Source organism: Pseudorca crassidens, chromosome 21, assembly GCF_039906515.1.
Source record: "Pseudorca crassidens isolate mPseCra1 chromosome 21, mPseCra1.hap1, whole genome shotgun sequence".
Taxonomy (NCBI): domain Eukaryota; kingdom Metazoa; phylum Chordata; class Mammalia; order Artiodactyla; family Delphinidae; genus Pseudorca; species Pseudorca crassidens.
The window spans coordinates 31,179,138-31,198,905 of record NC_090316.1 but is presented as its reverse complement, the minus strand read 5'-3'; positions in this window follow the sequence as shown (position 1 = coordinate 31,198,905).

The window sequence follows — 19,768 nt, the reverse complement described above, 5'->3', positions numbered from 1 at the left end:
GTCTTGTACAATTATATATGGTTTTTTTTGTTTGTTTGTTTTTTTGCGGTATGCGGGCCTCTCACTGTTGTGGCCTCTCCCGTGGCGGAGCACGGGCTCCGGACACGCAGGCTCAGCGGCCATGGCTCACGAGCCCAGCCGCTCCGCGGCATGTGGGATCTTCCCAGACCGGGGCACGAACCTGTGTCCCCTGCATCGGCAGGCGGGCTCTCAACCACTGCGCCACCGGGGAAGTCCTATTATCTATGTTTATGCTTTAATTACCTTATCAGCTGTAAGCTATATTTGAACCCCTCCTCCCACCAGCTCTTGAGGGTTAAGCATTCCATGAACTTGTTCTCATTTCCCATCTTTTTTCCCTTTTCGGCCACACTTCTCCTAACTGGACGCTTTCCATGTTGTTTCAGGGCCTACAACGTACGTATCACAGTCTCGCACCCTAGTCCCGGTATTTGTTTATGTCCTGGCTCTCTATTTAAACACCACAGGGGTTTTTGTTTTCGCTGTTATTTGCCTAAGTCATTTGGCTGAATTTCAGCCTTTATTAATTTCCTCAGGAAGTCTCATGGGAACAATGCTGTCTGGTGTAGTTTTCGTACTTAGGGACAAATTCTGGCTGCTGCGGAGACAGACAGCACACCTGCCTCACCTGAGTGCTTCCTGATGCTTTGGTTTACCTGCACCACCCTGGGGGTCTCCCCCGGCCAGCCGTGCTCTTCTCAGCTCCCACCCACGATGCAAAGAATGGATAGAAACTGGTGCCTTGTTCCTTCACCCTCGGAAGGTGCATTTGTGCTGCTGTTTTTTAACATTCACCTCTTGCTGCTGTGCCCTCTTCTTTTTATTTTGTATTTATTTATTTTTGTTTTTGGCTGCGTTGGGTCCTCGCTGTGGCACGCGGGCTTTCTCTAGCTGTGGCGAGCGGGGGCTACTCTTTGTTGCGGAGTGTGTGCTTCTCATTGCAGTGGCTTCTCTTGTTGGGGAGCACGGGCTCTAGGCATGCGGGCTCAGTAGTTGTGGTGCACGGGCTCAGTAGTTGTGGCTCACGGGCTCTAGAGCGCAGGCTCAGTAGTTGTGGTGCACGGGCTTTGTTGCTCCGCGGCATGTGGGATCTTCCCGGACCAGGGCTCGAACCCACGTCCCCTGCATTGGCAGGCAGATTCTTAACCACTGCGCCACCAGGGAGTCCCTTTTGCAGTGTATACATAATTTGCAGTCTGTGGGTTGGATCTGTCTCCTAGTTTGACTGGAAAAAAAACGGAGTTTACAAGATGGCATTGTTCTCCTTATTGCTTTTTTATGATTTCCAGGAGGAGAGGAGAAGAATGCTGACTCGCAAAGATTTGTTTGCATTGACGCTCAGAAGCTTTTAAGTTCCAAGTATATGGCTCTCTTTTTGTTGTACTTTTGGGATGTTTACTTCTAATTTTCTTGCTTTATGGTCAAAGAACATGGTCGATTCAATGACACTGGTGGAGAATTTCTGTGCTACTCAGCGCTTAAGCAGTTTTTTTTTTTTTTTTTTTGGCCTCACCATGCGGCATGAGGGATCTCCAACAAGGGATGGAAACCGTGCCCCCTTCATTTGGAGCACGGAGCCGTAATCACTGGACCGCCAGGGAGGTCCCTGCCTAATCAGTTTTTATAAATGTTCCATGTGTACTTGAAAAGAAAATGTATTTTCTGATCGGTGGGTGCAGGGTTCAATATATGCTCATGAGTTTGTTTATTGTTTTGTTTACATTTTTTCTATCCTTTAATTATTTTTTCTGCTTGTTCTATCATTTGTGAAGAGTGGTAAATTACAATCTCCACCATGACTGTAGATTTGACCATTTTCCTTGTAATTTTCTCATTTTTTTTGGTATAGGCTTTGTATTGTGTTTGTTATTTGTATAGGTTTTGAGGCTATGCTGTTGATGTCACAAAAGTACACAAGTTTTTGATACCTAAAATGGACTGACTTGGCTGGTAGAGTAGAAAGCCAGAGAGGGTGGGACCGGTGTCAGGATGGTCCTAGAGGGCCCACCTCCTGGATTGGTCTTTGTGGGTGTCCTCACTGGGACCCAGCAGGGAGGACTGCCCAGGGGTCAAGAGGTCAAAGTCGTGGTCCGCATCATGAGTCTAACAGACACTTGGAGGCATTTACTGGTCTCGTCTTTCCTCATGTTCTTACTTCCTTTCCAGCAGCTTCATTTCTGCCCAGATTGGTCTGTTTTTCTCCATTTCCTTCGAATATAATTTTTCTGTCCCAATTCTTGCCTTTGTCAGATTGTATGTCTCCTCCGTGTTTCTTTCTGAGAACTTTGAAAGCTCCAAATAAAAGTGCATGTATTTATGTGGAGTGAATAATGCATGAACCCATTCTTTTCAGCGCATGAAATTGCTCTCTGTATAATGTCACTCATTAATCTCTATGGTGAAAGCGGTGGGAGAAGGTCGATAGGGTTCAAGGCAATTAGTAGTTGATTAGCACCTGAGAAGCTAAATAAAATGACACGTTTTCCCCCATGGGCTTGAGTTGATAAAACCAGAATTCTTGCTGGAGGCAAGTCATAGTATTCAGGATGGTGATGGGGAAAAATCTTTATGTTAATATGAGCAGAAATCAAGGTAAATATGTATTTGGGAAAAGAGACAGGAACCATTCCGAAGTATTCATTATAAAATGGTTTGTTAAAGAATATCTGTCACCAGAAATCTAATATCTTTGTAAACAGTTAGTGGTAAAAATGTGTAATAGTGATATTGCAACACCAGTTAAGCCTCCTGTTTTCCCAGTATAGTCAGGATCTTAAAGGGGGCTACTTCTCTTCGGGATCTTTTCAGATAGACTCACAAAAGCCAACTTTCACTGGAAATAGTTTTGTGCAACTGAATGGTGACAGGGCTGAGATAGCTGAGAAGTGGGGACAACCCTCCCCCAGGAGGTAAGAGCATGGGGTGTCATTCACAGTTTTTTCTGGAGCCTTACACACAACTGAACACCAAAGATGCCCAATATATCCTCTTGAAAAGGAAGAGGGGCAGAGATTTCCAGTGGATGTAAACGGCTTCACCCTGGACTCAATTTTTTCTCTGCTTTCTGTTCTTCCACACTCTGAACCTCTTATTCGTCTCCTATAACCGAGCAGGACCCTACGAGGCCTTCCCAGAACAGACCCTCACCTGTGTCCTCCACCTGCCTTTTGTCTGTAGAAAAACTTTGGTCAAAGAATAAATTTCATCAGAGAAGCGAGAAAACGCAGAAAGAAAGGAAAATAGTCAAGCAAGAAGAAATAATAATACTCTAGCCACTGAACAAAGTCAAGGACGTTTAGCTCTTCCTCAAGGACCGTAGATAACACTCTGAGCCATGTTCTTTGAGCTGTTTTGCAGATACTGAAACTCCCAGCAGGTGGAAGAAATTAACCGCATGCTGCCCACCAGCACGTAGACCGCAGACCGGGTGGCGCCAGAAGGCCGATGATGCTGATTCCCCATTACCTCACCACCAACCAATCAGAAGAATGTCCACGAGCTGACCACGCCCTGCTCCTTGAACACTGTAAGACTCCTCACTACCCCCTCCAGGGGGGACACACAGTCTTGAGGGCAGTAGCCCGCTGTGGCCCCCTTCCCCTGGCAAAGCAATAGAGCTGTTTCTTTCCACTTCACCCCAAACTCTGTCTCCGAGATTTAGCCCGGCACCGGTGCACAGAGGCCTGATTTCAGCAACACTCCTTCAAATGGGGTGAAAAAAGGAGGGCTACAGGCTAGAACTGTTTTCAGTCTGAAACTGAACCAGAGGCCGGATCACAAATTGCAGTGCACAGACCACCAGCACCCCTCCGTGGGGCGGTCCATGGGAGCGCACGACCTCTGGGTGACCCTAGGGCTGGATCCCAGCTCCAGGCTTCCAGCCCCTCCCTGCCCCGCCCGTCCTGGGAATGCAGCTCTGCCCACTGTCCCCTCAGCCCAGCCCCCAGTGGGCAGGTGATGCCGAGACCACGGAGATGGGGACGGGACTGACCCCCATAAAACCCCTACAGAAATTGCAGGCTCTGGCGGGCAGGCGTGCGTGGAGAGTTCCTGGTCTTACGGCGCCCAAGACAAGCCTCAAGCGTAAGTTCCTTCTGCCACCCGCCACCTCCCATTGCCGCCTCCCCCCACCCCTTCCTGCACCGTCTCTCTCCGCCCCCCACCGACGAGGGTCTCTGTGAACCAGCACTTCTGCATGTTCGATTCCAACCAACGTTACCAGAAGAGCTTTAGATGTTTTTACATTTCTATAAAGGCGATACTTAAAATGTGGGGTGGGAGTGGGGACTTTATGTAAAAAAATAGGCGTTCGCAAACAGGGGGCGAGGGAAGAAGTTACATCCTTCTTACAGAATCTCACAGAACTGGTGGTACCTCCGGGAAGCTGCCCCTCCGGTTAAAACCTCAGAGGTTTAGGAATTTCAACCGGAGTTTGATATGCAGGCCACGAGGAAAATATTTGAATTTCAGCTTCTTCCTTCCCCAAACCTCTTCCCTATTCTCTGCCAGCATCTGGGAGTCATTTCTTAAAGTGGGATATCATTAAATGACCAAACACTTACTACAGATTTTCTTTGTGGAATCTCTCATTCCACCTACAGAGTATTTTATTTATTACAGAGAATTTTATGATGATCTTCTGGAACTGGAATGTTTCTCTCCCTGTCCACCTAATATAAAGTCCAGTGATATCAAAAACCACCTAAGTTTCTTTTAAAAAATTTTTATTTTTAAAATTTATTTTATTTTTTAATTAATTATATTGGAGTATAGTTGATTTACAATGTTGTATTAGTTTCAGATGTACAGCATAGTGATTCAGTTATACATATACATATGTTCATTCTATTTCAGATTCTTTTCCCATATAGGTTATTACAGAATATTGAGTAGAGTTCCCTGTGCTATATAGTACGTCCTTGTTGATTTTCTGTTTTATATATAGTAGTGTGTGTATGTTGATCCCAAGCTCCCAATTTATCCCTCCCCCTCCACGTTTCCCCTTTGGTAGCCATAAGTTTGCAAAACCACCTAAGTTTCTAAGACTCAGAATCATCTTTGCTTTCTTCTTGGCTTCCCTCCAGGGGGTGCCTGGAGGACTGAGATATAAAACCTTGGTTCTTGTTACATAAACAGTTTTCATTCTGCTGCTGCCCTAATGGGACATCTTATTGGAATAGGAAAAATATACTTTGCTCAAATAACACCTAATGTCCTTTTTTTTAAAAAAAGATTATTTATTTATTTGGTTATGCTGGGTCTTAGTTGTGGCAGGAGGGCTCCTTAGTTGTGGCATGCGAACCCTAAGTTGCGGCATGCATGTGGGATCTAGTTGCCTGACCAGGGACTGAACCCAGGCCCCCTGCCTTGGGAGCGTGGAGTCTTAACCACTGCACCACCAGGGAAGTCCTTTAATGAAACTCCAAACTCCTAGTTTGGTCCTTCTGTGTATACTGCACATGGGTGAGTTTAATAAAATGCAACTAAGTAAAACCTGGCTAATGATGATAATGATAAAAAAGACTAGACATTCCATCACTGTGTATGTACTTTATGCCAACTCTTATGTATCATCCTGACAACAACTTTCCCATAGGAACGTATCACTACTCCTTTCCACATGGGAAGAGGTGAGGCGTAGGGTGACGACCCTGCCCATGTTCCATAGCTAGTGATCCGTGGAGCCAAGATTTACACTCAGGCACCCCCGACTCCAAATCCGCCTCTTAACTCATCCGTCACCAGTCATTTCTTATCCTTAGACCTTCAAGTTTAGGGACCTGGCTAGAAAATCTTAGTAAACAGTTAAGAAAAAAAAAAAAATCTTTATTACCATCATCACGTAATAACCAAGCCAAGGGTTGCCAGTGATCATTTTTCTCTACTTTAATATGCATAGTAATCACAAGGCTATTTTTGGGTAGATCTACCAGTCATAACTTGGAAAGAATCTGTTGGGAAGGATGCTCGAACCTCAGTGGTGGGGTTCATGGCAAAGGGAAGATGGAATTAGGTATAAACAGAGCTGAAGGAGCCGATTTGGTTCTAGACACGATTCCAAAGCCAGCAGACCAAACCTGTAGTCAGAGGCGGTGGTGGTTCTGTTTCATCTGGGTTTGTGCCCATATCTAAGAAGGTCTGATCTGGAGGGACTGGAGCAACAGCGTGAGTCTGAAGACATTGCTCAGTGATGATGTGAGGAGGGAGAAAGGGCTCACGGTTGGGGCTGTGAGTTCTGCTGCTCAGTGATGATGTGAGGAGGGAGAAAGGGTTCACAGTTGGGGCTGTGCGTTCTGCCAGGCTTTGGGGAGCGCCAGCCCCCTGTTTTGAATTTGGGGTACTTGGGATGAGGGGGTCTCCGGCACACTGCAGGAGTTCTAAATACCTACAGTCACTGTTAACGGGTGGAGGGCACTAAGCTGAGCTAAGTTCCCGACAGGGCTTCTATTCCAACTCACTGGATGTAAATTAGGTGAATGAGGGGGAAGCTCCTATATCAGGGCTGAGCAAATCAGCAAGGAGAGGAGGCTGTGCAGGTCTGCAGGCACGCGGGCGCTCGGCCTTCCTCCTTACAGCCCAGGGCTGCCGGATATCAGCAAGATTCACGGCAGACTCGCGCCCTGGCGCCACTCGGTCTCCTCACCTGCGCCAGCGTCCGCCCGATGGCCTCGGGACAGGAAGGGCTGATCCACACTGACGTCACTGCCGCAGCAGAATGCCAGCCCCCAAGGGAAAGCCCGGAGGTGCACGCTTCGGAGCGACCTTGTGCGACGTCAGGTAAGCTAGCTCACCTGGCGAACCTCGGAGGGCTTCCCTCTGAACTAGAACGAATCTGAACACGGTAAACTGGTCGCGCGAAGCTTGGGGAGCCGTCAAAACCCTTTTGGAAACAGTTGATCTGGTGTGTCTTCTGGTACAAAGTCAGAATTTTCTTTTTTTACCCAAGGGTTATTGGTATTCTGCTCGGTTTTTCCCTTTGAATGCGCGATACTCTCTGAGACTCCGAAGTAACAGTGAGTGTCCGGCTCTCTCATGAATTCTAAACGCACCGTGGGTAACTTCCAGCCGTCTGTACAATCAAAATGTACCCAACTAAAGTCGTTAGAAAATACTAGAAAGTGCTATTTTTAGGTAGCACCTGGCGCTCTCTCTCGCTTTTTTTTTTTTTTTTCATTCTTTTGTTGATAGGCTAGGCGGCTCTTTTCTGGGAGAGATACGTGATATTAGAAGCTACACTTGAATATAACAGGAAGGCCCACAGAATGTCCTGGCTGCAGGGAAACACCGCAGCTGTGAGCACTTCTGTGATTCTGGACCAAGTTTGGCGGGGGGAGGGGGGTGGAGGATGGTGAACCAGCTAAAAAAATAGCAGAGGTGTGCGAGGTGTGTGGTGTTGGTCAGACGCGGACACTAATGGAAGCGAGGGCGGGTATGTGATTTACTCACCTTCAACACCCAGTGCTGAGCACAATGCCTAAAGTATCTCACTGATACTTTCTTTAATGAGTGAGTGAATTCGGGAACACAGGGTCACAGTTCCAGAATGTTCCTTGTGACCTGGATGACCCTTCCAGCTTGTCTGGGATCGGCCAGTTATTTCACAGTCTGGCCCTGGGGCGGCCTTGCGCGGCGTTGATTTGGGTGTTGAAAGAGCTGACCCTCCCTTAGGTGGGAGATTCCACTGCAAGGCTGCAGGTGTTCTGTTGTCTTAGAGTCAAGATTGTTCTGGTTATCTATTATTGTGTAACAAACTACCCCAAACCTACTGACTTAAAAGAGCCATTTGATTCTATCTAAGGATTTTATGGGCCAGGACTTTGGGCCTGGTCCAGCCTGGGGATTCTTGCGCTATAGGTGGCCCTGATGGGCGTTTCTTTTACATCTCACAGAAGGGCTGGTCCGGAGGGTCCAGAGTAGCTTTCCTCACACGTCTGGTGCCTGGTCTGGGATGACTGGAGGGCAGGGCTCAGCTGCCACTGTGGACTGGACACCTGCCTGTGGTCTCTGCAGCATGGTGGCCCCCGAGGGAGCAGGAAAGGGCTATCAGCTTTTAAGCCTGGGCATGGACACTAGCCATTTTATTTCTGCTCTCTTATATCAGTCAAGCAATCCTAGAGCCCACCTAGATTCCAGGGGAGGGGACATCAATCCCCCCTTTCCATGGGAGAAGTGTCCAAGAATTTGTGGCCATTTTATTTGATCACAAATAACCCCAAAATAAAACTATGTCAAAATTGTCAAAAGGTGGAAACCATCCAAATGCCCATCCATGAATGAATGGATAAACAAAACGTGGTCTTTCCATACAAAGGAATATTAATCAGCCATAAAAAGAAGGAAATTCTGACGATGCTACAACATGGATGAGCCTTGAAGATGCTGTGCTATAGGTGAACTAAGCCAGTCACAAAAGGACAAATACTGTGTGATTCCTCTAATACAAGGTCCCTAGAATCATCACATGCATAGAGACAGGAAGTAGAATGGTGGTAGCCAGGGGCTGCTGGAAGGGAGAAACATGAGGAGGGATTATGGAAACGGGGACAGAGTTCCAGTTTGTGAAGAAGAAAAAGTTCTAGATGGTTGTTGGTGGTGGCTGAACAAGAGTGTGAATGTAATTAATGCCCCTGAATAGTACGCTTAAACATGGTTAAGATGGTAAGTTTTCTGTTTGTATATATTATCACAAAACTACAATTAAGTAGATAATATTAAAATAAGAAATACATGGCAGGTCTCTGAATTTGAGTGGTCTTTTGTGGCTCCATTAGTGTCTGATTTTTCCAAAGGGCTAAGGGTCTCCATCATGTTTCCTTTCAGGACTGTATCTCCTTAAATGCCTCCTGAGGCTTTGGTACCTAATCTGATCTCCTTTTCAATATGAGATGAACTAGACCCACTGAAATAAGTAGAAGCACAATGGTTCCACTCTTGGCACCAGTTGGGATAAAATGATTAGGTGATTTGTGAGTGTCATTTAAAAATGAAGTCCATCGAGGACTTTCTTATCCCCAGGAAAATGTACTCCTAAATTATTAAGCGCTGTTTTGTTGCCTTAATAACATAAATAAAAGAGAGTCACTAAGAAGTGCTTTCACTGGCCTGTCACCGTCTATCAGCAGAATCAACACATGAAGCCTCCTCAACCTTGTCACCTTGTATGCAGATTAATTTAATTTTACCCTGTGGTTGTAACTGCTCCCTCCTAGTGGGTTTAAAGGAAGCAGTAGTAGCAATCTATCTTTTTCTTTTTTATGACTCGAAAATTTTACTACTGCATGTATACTGAACAATAATTTATACACATACCACCAAAGCTCAAGTTCTAGAATTTATATACCAGTGCTATTCTCAACAGACACAAACTAAAAATCACTCATATTGTAATACACGTTGGAATAAATTAATTAGTAGTTAAATGTTTACACTGTGGAATCCTATGCAACAGTGCCAATACATGATCACAACAGCAGGCAACCGTATAGGTATATTCACAAACAATATAAAGAATAAAAAAGCCCTATCCAAAAGTGGTTATACTGTGTCATAACATTTATATAAAATACAAAATACAGGGAAAGTGATCTTTTTGTTACATACCAGAACAATAGTAAACCTTAAGGAGAGTCACTGGAATGGGACCAGGGGGCCTCTGGGTGTCTGACAATTTTCTGTGTCTTTATCTAGAAGCTAGGTATAGAGTGTATTCAGATTCTGAATTATGTAGCAATCTATCTTGAATGTAGATCTTCTGTTGTCTTTTTTTCCTCTAGTGACATATTGTTTATTGCCCTGTATTCTCCTATAATGTTTGTATTGATAATTTTGTGAAAAATTTAAGTATAAAATATATTTGAAACAATGCACAGTTCAATGTGTTTTCATAAGGTGAATAGATGCATGGAAACTGCAACTAGACCCAGTAAAAGAACACGCCAGAACCCAGAAGCTCTCTCGAGCCACTTATTGTCAACAGCTACCTTCCCCAAGGGTAACCTTGCTCTTGCCTTCTAATACCTCCCACACGGTTTCCCCGCTTTGGAACTTTTCTAAGTGGAATCATACAGTAGTTACTCTTCTTGTATTGGCTTCTTTTCGCTCCGATTTATGTTTGGGAGAGTCACTCATGTGTAGCTTGTGGTTGTAGATCATTTTATCCTCATTGAAATTCACAATTTATGTCTCCATCCTGCTATTGGGCATTTGGGTTACTTTTGATTAATATGAAAAGTGCTGCTAGCAACTTTCTTATACAAATCTTTTGATACAGGTGTGCCTGCCTGTCTGTTGGATTGATAGAGATGCTGAATGACTAAGGCGCAGAATATGCAAATATACTACTTGACTTGTACATACCAAATAGTTTCCTAAAAGGAGTCAGATCAATTTATATTCCCACCGTGTGTAAGAGTTCCCTTTGCCCTACATGCTCCCCAGACCTGGAACCGTCAGCCTTTTTCATTTTAACCACGCTGGTGACAGGTTGTGGGATCACCTTGTGCTGTTTACTTGCCAATTAGGTAACTACTTTTGTATCATGCCTGTTCAAGTAATTTGTCCATTTTCCCCCCTATTGGGTTGTCTGCCTTTTCTTTACCAGCTCACAGACATTTTAAAAATGTCTTCTGGATGTGAATGCTTCTACTGAATATATTTATTGCAAATATATTCTCCCATCCAGGGGCTTGGCTTTTCACTCCCTTCATGGTGTCTTTGAGGAACAGAAATCCTTAATTTTAGCGTATAGTGATATAACATAGTTTTTCAATGTTTTCTTTTTGCATAGCACTTTAAAAAATGTGTATGTATCTTATTTAATATATTTCCCTACCTCAAGGGCAAGAAGAGAGTGTCCTATGTTTTTTAAAACATCTTTATTGTCTTATTTTTTACTTTTAGACCTGCAATATTAGGATGTGTGATAGTTAATTTGTTCTTGGATGAGATTAACATTTAAATCAGTGAACTTTGATTAAGCAGATTGCCAGCCACCATGTGGATAGGCCTCATCCAATCAGTTGAAGGCCCAAATGGGACAAAAAGATTAACTTCCCTGAGCAAAAGAGAATCCTCCGGCAGATGCCCTCAGCGTTCCCCTGTGCCATTGGCTTTCCTGGGTCTCCAGCCACGTCAGATTTTGGATTTGCTAGCCTTCCTAATCACATGAGCCAATTCCTTGTAATAAACTTCTTTCCGTGTTTATGGAAACACACCCTACTGGTTCTGTTTCTCTGGAGAACCCTGACTAATACATTGTGTGAGATAGAGGTCAAGATACATTGTTCGGTGCCCTGAAGCACCTGAATTTAACCCCAGGGCTCCATGGCAACCCAGTTTAATACAGTTGCTTCAGAACTCATAGCTAAAGTGTTCTGTAGATGTATTATTTATTGCCTGCCTCTAGCTGCCCATTTTTCCTTATAGACAATTTGGAGTCTCTGGAGCAGAGGAATGGGCCTTGGAATGGGAAAGACTGGCCTGTCCACCATACACAGAGCAAAGGGTGTTGATGTTGAGGTCTGAGGAAGGACGCCCTGTGGGGAAGTACAGTCAGGCCCGTCAAGTGGGGGAGAGGTGAGAGTGGGTAAGATGTGCTGGAGGAGAATCTCGGAAACAGACCCTGGGCTTGGTGACAAGGGGAGGGGCTCTGGGGGAGGGTTGTGGTCCAGCCAGTGGGCGGGGCTGTGGCCAGTTCCCTGGGACCCAGCTACACCCTCTGACTCTGAATCTTACTGGGTAATTCAGACTCCATGTTAGTCTGTGTTCACTGTGGTGTAGAGGAGAGAATTCCAGGGAAGTAGATGGTTGTCTCTGAGATGTAACCTTAGTGAAGCAGTACTCAGCTGAAGAAGAGATAGAGGGGGAGGTCTTCAGAGCCCCTTGGACTCCTGGATATTTAATTATGTACAAACCTGCCCTTTAGGACCTGCAGGCACCTCAGGGAAAACTATTCTATCAGGTAATGAATTTCTATTATTCTTTATCTTACCCCTGAGTTATTGCATTGCATCTCCAGTTGATTACATGAATCCTATGGGCTCTTCTGGATCTATTGACTGTAAGGTTTGAGGAATAGTATTTGCGTGCTATGCACCATTGCAGTTTTGGATCTATAATAGGTATTGAAATTCTAGAGAGTGTTTCTTTTAGGTTTAATTCGGCCAAGGAGTATAAATTAGTATTATACAAGGCTCTGATGAAATTACCCATTGAGGGCAAGTTATGAGGTACACTCTTGAATTAGATATAATTCCTATAGGTACTTGATTCCTTTAAAGGCAAGGATTCTGCAGGATTAAAATGTTAATCAAGTATTCTTTTAAGAAATCCTCTTCCTCCCCCTGTTTTTTTTTTTGGTCTAAGTAACCCTGTGTTGATTAAGATGTTGACAAAGACTTCCTAATTATATTATTTAAGATGAGGTTTAATGTATGATGTATATTCAGCCAGACTTAGGAAAGGCATATTCATTTCTGGTTATATACAAAAGATACTCAATATGTATTTGTTAACTAAATGAGTAAAAATCACAAATATTATTTTTTTTTTAAATATTTCAGCTCTGCATTTCCCCCTAAGTGTTAAGCCCTGAAAAAATGATCCCTTTCGTCAACGCCTAGTTATTCATGTTGTGTTCTCTCACTATTATAATCAATTCATGATTCTTTAAGACAATTAAGCTTCTTACACTAATGAAATTTAGTTACTATAGCTACCGTAGTGCAAAAGACAAAACAAAACAAAACACGCAAACAGAAAAATCTTTCTCTGCTGTGAAGACAAAAAAATGTCAACACTGGAAAATCCTTGAGGCATTGAAGTTCTCTGTAAAATAATCTATGGTCATGATTACAGAGGTCCTTTGCCCCTGACCTCTCATCCTCAGAAGGACTATCAGATTGCCTTTTCCAGGACACGCTGCTTCTCTGCAGTGTTTGGTGTGGACACTACCAAAAGGGCAGCAGAATCTGTGCTGAGTGAGCTCTCCACTTACGTGGAATCAAGTAGCAGGTGTGAGAATATCATTTGATGTGGATAGAAAGTGTGAACACAACAGGGAAATTATGTACAACAGTGGAGAAACTCACTCCTAGGAATTTCATCTTTATTTTGGCATCTCTTAGTGGGTCATCCTGTTTCATGCAAGACAAGGTATCTGAAAAGAAAACACGGCATGGCCGAGGTTAGATACCGAGGTGGGGCCGTCGTTAGGGCAAAAGCCGATCTGGGGCTGACTCAGGTCAGGAGGCAAGATATCCAAGAGACACACAGTCTGTACAAAGATGTTAGGTTGAGTAACAGTCTAAGATTGAGGTCCTCAGGGGTTGCCAAGGACACACAAAGCAAAGGAATCTAGAGAGTGTGTGTGGTAGAGTGTATTAGTCAGGGTTCTCCAGAGACACAGGACGAACAGGATGTATATATACAGAGAGAAATACGTTTATTATAAGGAATTGGCTGACAAGTGCAAACCTGCAGGTGGGCCGGCAGCTTGGAGACCCAGAAAGAGCCTATGTCCCAGTCCAAGTCTAAACTCTGTGTGCTGGAGAATTCTCTCCTACTCAGGGGAGGGTTGGTCTTGTGTTCTGATCAGGCCTTCAGGTGATTGGAGGAGGCCCACCCACGTGATGGAGGGCCTTCCGATTTCCTCAAAGTCCACTGATTTAAATGGTCATCTCATCCAAAGCACCTTCACAGAAACACCCGGAATACTGTTTGGCAAACTCTCTGGGCACCATGACCCAGCCAGTTAACATAAATTAACCATCCTGTAGATCCAGGTAATACCTGTTTGGAAGAGGGAGCCCTTCCTCCATGGGTTTGCTTCATCTGCCTTTAAAGCTACAGCAAAGTGAGGCTGCTTTCAGACAGGATCGTCTCCTGACTCGTGTGCTGTATGTTGCACCAGGAATACAAATGTCTGAGGAAGGTGGAGAAAGAGAATCACTCTTCTGTGACGGTGGGGAAGCAGAGACCCTTTCCAGATCGGCTGCGTTAAAATTGGAGGGTGGTTCCAGGGGCACATGGACCCCTCCCCCCTTTGTTGAAGGGGAGGATCTGAGAGAAAGACCCTCCGATCCTTTTTGTTTGCAGAGTGGGCTTTGCAATGTAAACTATTAGGAAAGAAATAATGAGAGTGAAAAGCTTTAGTGATCAATATTGAGAATGCAAATATCTACCCTAGGAAGTCTCATTTGATGAGGCTGTCGACCTGGATAAACTCATAACGCTGCTGTTTGCATCTCACAGCAGATATGCTTGGGTGTTGCAGCCTCCGTGTCTCCCCAGGCTGTGCATCTTCTCCGGGAACGGGACCCTCTAGCTCTGCGGGGCAGAGAGAACAACAGGGCTTGCCCCATGCCTCTCAGGCTGACCCAGTGCAGGGGCCGCTTACATCGGAGGGAAGGCAACTTGCGGGGATGTGGGCACGGAGGAAGATCAGACACCAGCACTTAGCGCTTCCCCTTCCTCTTAACTGCATACCCGCTCCACGGCCCCCTGTAGGGGGATTCATTTCAACTTCAGTGGCCGCTCCCTTCTGGAAGCACTCATATTTGCACAGGACAGAGCAAATAGAAATGGCTGTTAAGATATTGATAGGCATATCCAGATATCTTTATATATTTTTTAACATCTTTATTGGAGTATAATTGCTTTACAGTGGTGTGTTCGTTTCTGCTGTATAACAAAGTGAATCAGCTATACATATACATATATCTCCATATCCCCTCCCTCTTGCGCCTGCCTCCCACCCTCCCTATCCCACCCCTCTAGGTGGTCACAAAGCCCTGAGCTGTTCTCCCTGTGCTGTGCAGCTGCTTCCCACTAGCTATCTATTTTACATTTGGTAGTGTATATATGTCCTTGACACTCTCTCACTTCGTCCCAGCTTACCCTTCCCCCTCCCCGCATCCTCAAGTCCATTCTCTACATCTGCGTCTTTATTCCTGTCCTGCCCCTAGGTTCTTCAGAGCCTTTTTTTTTTTTTTTTTAGATTCCATATATATGTGTTAGCATACGGTATTTGTTTTTCTCTTTCTGACTTACTTCACTCAGTATGACAGACTCTAGGTCCATCCACCTCACTACAAATAACTCAATTTCATTTCGTATTATGGCTGAGTAACATTCCATTGTATAAATGTGCCACATCTCCTTTATCCATTCATCTGTCAATGGACACTTAGGTTGCTTCCATGTCCTGGCTATTGTAAATAGAGCTGCAGTGAACATTGTGGTACATGCTTCTTTTTGAATTATGGTTTTCTCAGGGTATATGCCCAGTAGTGGGATTGCTGGATCGTATGGTAGTTCTATTTTTAGTTTTTAAGGAACCTCCATACTGTTCTCCATAGAGGCTGTATCAATTTACATTCCCACCAACAGTGCAAGAGGGTTCCCTTTTCTCCACACCCTCTCCAGCATTTATTGTTTGTAGATTTTTTGATGATGGCCATTCTGATCGGTGTGAGGTGACACCTCATTGTGGTTTTGATTTGCATTTCTCTAATGATTAGTGATGTTGAGCATCCTTTCATGTGTTGGTTGGCAATCTGTATATCTTCTTTGAAGAAATGTCTATTTAGCTCTTTGGCCCATTTTTGAATTGGGTTGTTTATTTTTTTTGATATTGAGCTGAATGAGCTGCTTGTATATTTTGGAGATTAATCCTTTGTCAGTTGCTTCATTTGCATATATTTTCTCCCATTCTGAGGGTTGTCTTTTCATTTTATTTATGGTTTCCTTTGCTGTGCAAAAGCTTTTAAGTTTCATTAGGTCCCATTTGTTTATTTTTGTTTTTATTTCCATTTCTCTAGGAGGTGGGTCAAAAAGAATCTTGCTGTGATTTATGTCAAAGAGTGCTCTTCCTATGACGTCCTCTAAGAGTTTTATATTGTCTGGCCTTACATTTAGGTCTTTAATCCATTTTGAGTTTACTTTTGTGTATGATGTTAAGAAGTGTTCTACTTTCATTCTTTTACATGTAGCTGTCCAGTTTTCCCAGGACCACTTATTGAAGAGGGTGTCTTTTCTGCATTGTGTATTCTTGCCTCTTTATCAAAGATAAGGTGACCATATGTGCATGGGTCTGTCTCTGGGCTTTCTATCCTGTTCCATTCATCTATATTTGTTTTTGTGTCAGTACCATACTGTCTTGATTACTGTAGCTTTATAGTATAGTCTGAAGTCCGGGAGCCTGATTCCTCCAGCTCCATTTTTCTTTCTCAAGATTGCTTTGGCTACTTGAGGTCTTTTCTGTTTCCATATAAATTGTGCAATTTTTTGTTCTAGTTCTGTGAAAAATGCCATTGGTAATTTGATACGGATTGCATTGAATCTGTAGATTGCTTTGGGTAGTATAGTCATTTTCACAATGTTGATTCTTCCAATCCAAGAACATGGTATATCTCTCCATCTGTTTGTATCATCTTGAATTTCTTTCATCAGTGTCTTCTAGTTTTCTGCATACAGGTGTTTTGTCTCCTTAGGTAGGTTTATTCCCAGATACTTTATTCTTTTTGTTGCAATGGTTAATGGGACTATTTCCTTAAATTCTCTTTCAGATTTTTCATCATTAGTGTATAGGAATGCAATAGATTTCTGTGCATTAATTTTGTATCCTGCTACTTTATTGATTGATTAGATCATTGATTAGCTCTAGTAGTTTTCTGGTAGCATCTTTAGAAATCTCTATGTATAGTATCATGCCATCTGCAAACAGTGACAGCTTTACTTCTTTTCTGATTTGGATTCCTTATATTTCTTTTCCTTCTCTGATGGCTGTGGCTAAAAATTCCAAAACTATGTTGAATGACAGTGGTGAGAGTGGGCATCCTTGTCTTGTTCCTGATTTTAGAGGAAATGGTTTCAGTTTTTCACCATTGAGATTGATGTTGCCTGTGGGTTTGTCGTATATGGCCTTTATTATGTTGAGATAAGTTCCCTCTAGGCCTACTTTCTGGAGAGTTTTTATCATAAATAGGTATTGAATTTTGTCAAAAAAGTTTTTCTGCATCTATTGAGATGATCATATGGTTTTTCTCCTTCAATTTGTTAATATGGTGTATCACGTTGATTTGCGTGTATTGAAGAATCCTTGCATTCCTGGAATAAACCCCACTTGATCATGGTGTATGATCCTTTTAATGTGCTGTTGGATTCTGTTTGCTAGTATTTTGTTGAGGATTTTTGCATCTATGTTCATCAGTGATATTGTCCCGTAGTTTTCTTTCTTTGTGACATCTTTGTCTGGTTTTGGTATCAGGGTGATGGTAGCCTCATAGAGTGAGTTTGGGAGTGTTCCTCCCTCTGCTATATTTTGGAAGACTTTGAGAAGGATAGGTGTTAGCTCTTCTCTAAATGTTTGATAGAATTCACCTGTGAAGCCATCTGGTCCTGGGCTTTTATTTTTTGGAAGATTTTTAATCGCAGTTTCAATTTCAGTGCTTGTGACTGGTCTGTTTATATTTTCTATTTCTTCCTGGTTCAGTCTCGGAAGGTCGTGCTTTTCTAAGAATTTGCCCATTTCTTCCAGTTGTCCATTTTATTGGCATACAGTTGCTGTAGTAATCCCTCATGATTCTTTGTTTTTCTGTAGTGTCAGTTGTCACTTCTCTTTTTTCATTCTGTTGATTTGAGTCTTCTCCCTTTTTTTTTGATGAGTCTGATGAATGGTTTATTAATTTTCTTTATCTTCTCAAAGAACCAGCTTTTAGTTTTATTGATCTTTGCTCTTGTTTCCTTCATTTCTTTTTCATTTATTTCTGATCTGATCTTTATGATTTCTTTCCTTCTGCTAACTTTGGGTTTTTTTTTTTGTTTTTGTTTTGTTTGTTTGTTTTTTTTTTTTTTTGCTCTTCTTCCTCTAATTGCTTTACGTGTAAGGTTAGGTTGTTTATTTGAGATGTTTCTTGTTTCTTGAAGTAGGATTGTATTGATATAAACTTCCTTCTTAGAACTGCTTTTGCTGCATCCCATAGGTTTTGGGTCGTCGTGTTTTCATTGTCATTTGTTTCTAGCTATTTTTTGATTTCCTCTTTGATTTCTTCAGTGAACTCTTGGTTATTTAGTAACATATGGTTTAGCCTCCAGTGTTCGTACTTTTTAAAGATTTTTTTCCTGTAAGTGATATCTAGTCTCATAATATTGTAGTTGGAAAAGATACTTGATATGATTTCAGTTTTCTTAAATTTACCAAGGTTTGATTTGTAACCCAAGATATGACCTATCCTGGAGAATGTTCCTTGAGCACTTGAGAAGAAAGTGTATTTTGTTGTTTTAGGGTGGAATGTCCTATAAATATCAACTAAGTCCATCTTGTTTAATGTGTCATTTAAAGCATGTGTTTCTTTATTTATTTTCATTTTGGATGATCTGTCCATTGGTGGAAGTGGGGTGTTAAAGTCCCCTACTATGATTGTATTACTGTCGATTTCCCCATTTATGGCTGTTAGCATTTGCCTTATGTATTCAGGAGCTTCTATGTTGGGTGCATAAATATTTACAATTGTTATATCTTCTGCTTGGATTGATCTCTTGATTATTGTGTAGTGTCCCACTTTGTCTCTTGTAATAGTCTTTATTTTAAAGTCTATTTTGTCTGATATGAGAATTGCTACTCCAGCTTTCTTTTGATTTCCATTTGCATGGAATATCTTTTTCTGTCCCCCCACTTTCAGTCTGTATGTGTCCCTAGGTCTGAAGTGGGTCTGTTGTGACAGCATATATACGGGTCTTGTTTTGTATCCATTCAGCCAGTCAATGTCTTTTGGTTGGAGCATTTAATCCATTTACATTTAAGGTAATTATTGATATGTATGTTACTCTGACCATTTTCTTAATTGTTTTGGGTTTGTTTTTGTAGGTCTTTCCCTTCTCTTGTGTTTCCTGCCTAGAGAAGTTCCTTTAGCATTTGTTGTAAAGCTGGTTTGGCAGTGCTGATTTCTCTTAACTTTTGCTTGTCTGTAAAGGTGTTAATTTTTCCTTCGAATCTGAATGAGATCCTTGCTGGGTAGAGTAATCTTGGTTGTAGGTTTTTCCCTTTCATCACTTTAAATATGTCCTGCCACTCCCTTCTGGCTTGCAGAGTTTCTGCTGAAAGATCAGCTCTTAACCTTATGGGGATTCCCTTGTATGTTATTTGTTGCTTTTCCCTTACTGCTTTTAATATTTTTTCATTGTATTTAATTTTTGAAAGTTTGATTATCATGTGTTGGCGTGTTCTCCTTGGATTTATCCTGTATGGGACTCTCTGTGCTTCCTGGACTTGATTGACTATTTCCTGTCGCATGTTAGGGAAGTTTTCAACTGTAACCTCTTCAAATATTTTCTCAGACCTTTTCTTTTTTCTTCCTCTTCTGGGACCCCTATAATTCGAATGTTGGTGTGTGTAATGTTGTCACTGAAGTCTCTGAGACTGTCCTCAATTCTTTTCATTCTTTTTTCTTTATTCTGCTCTGCAGCAGTTATTTCCACTATTTTGTCTTCCAGGTCACTTATCTGTTGTTCTGCCTCAGTTATTCTGCTATTGATTCCTTCTAGAGAATTTTTCATTTCATTTATTGTGTTGTTCATCATTTTTTGTTTGCTCTTTAGTTCTTCTGGGTCCTTGTTAAACGTTTCTTGTATTTTCTCCATTCTGTTTCCAAGATTTTGGATCATCTTTACTATCATTACTCTGAATTCTTTTTCAGGTAGACTGCCTATTTCCTCTTCATTTGTTTGGTCTGGTGCGTTTTTACCTTGC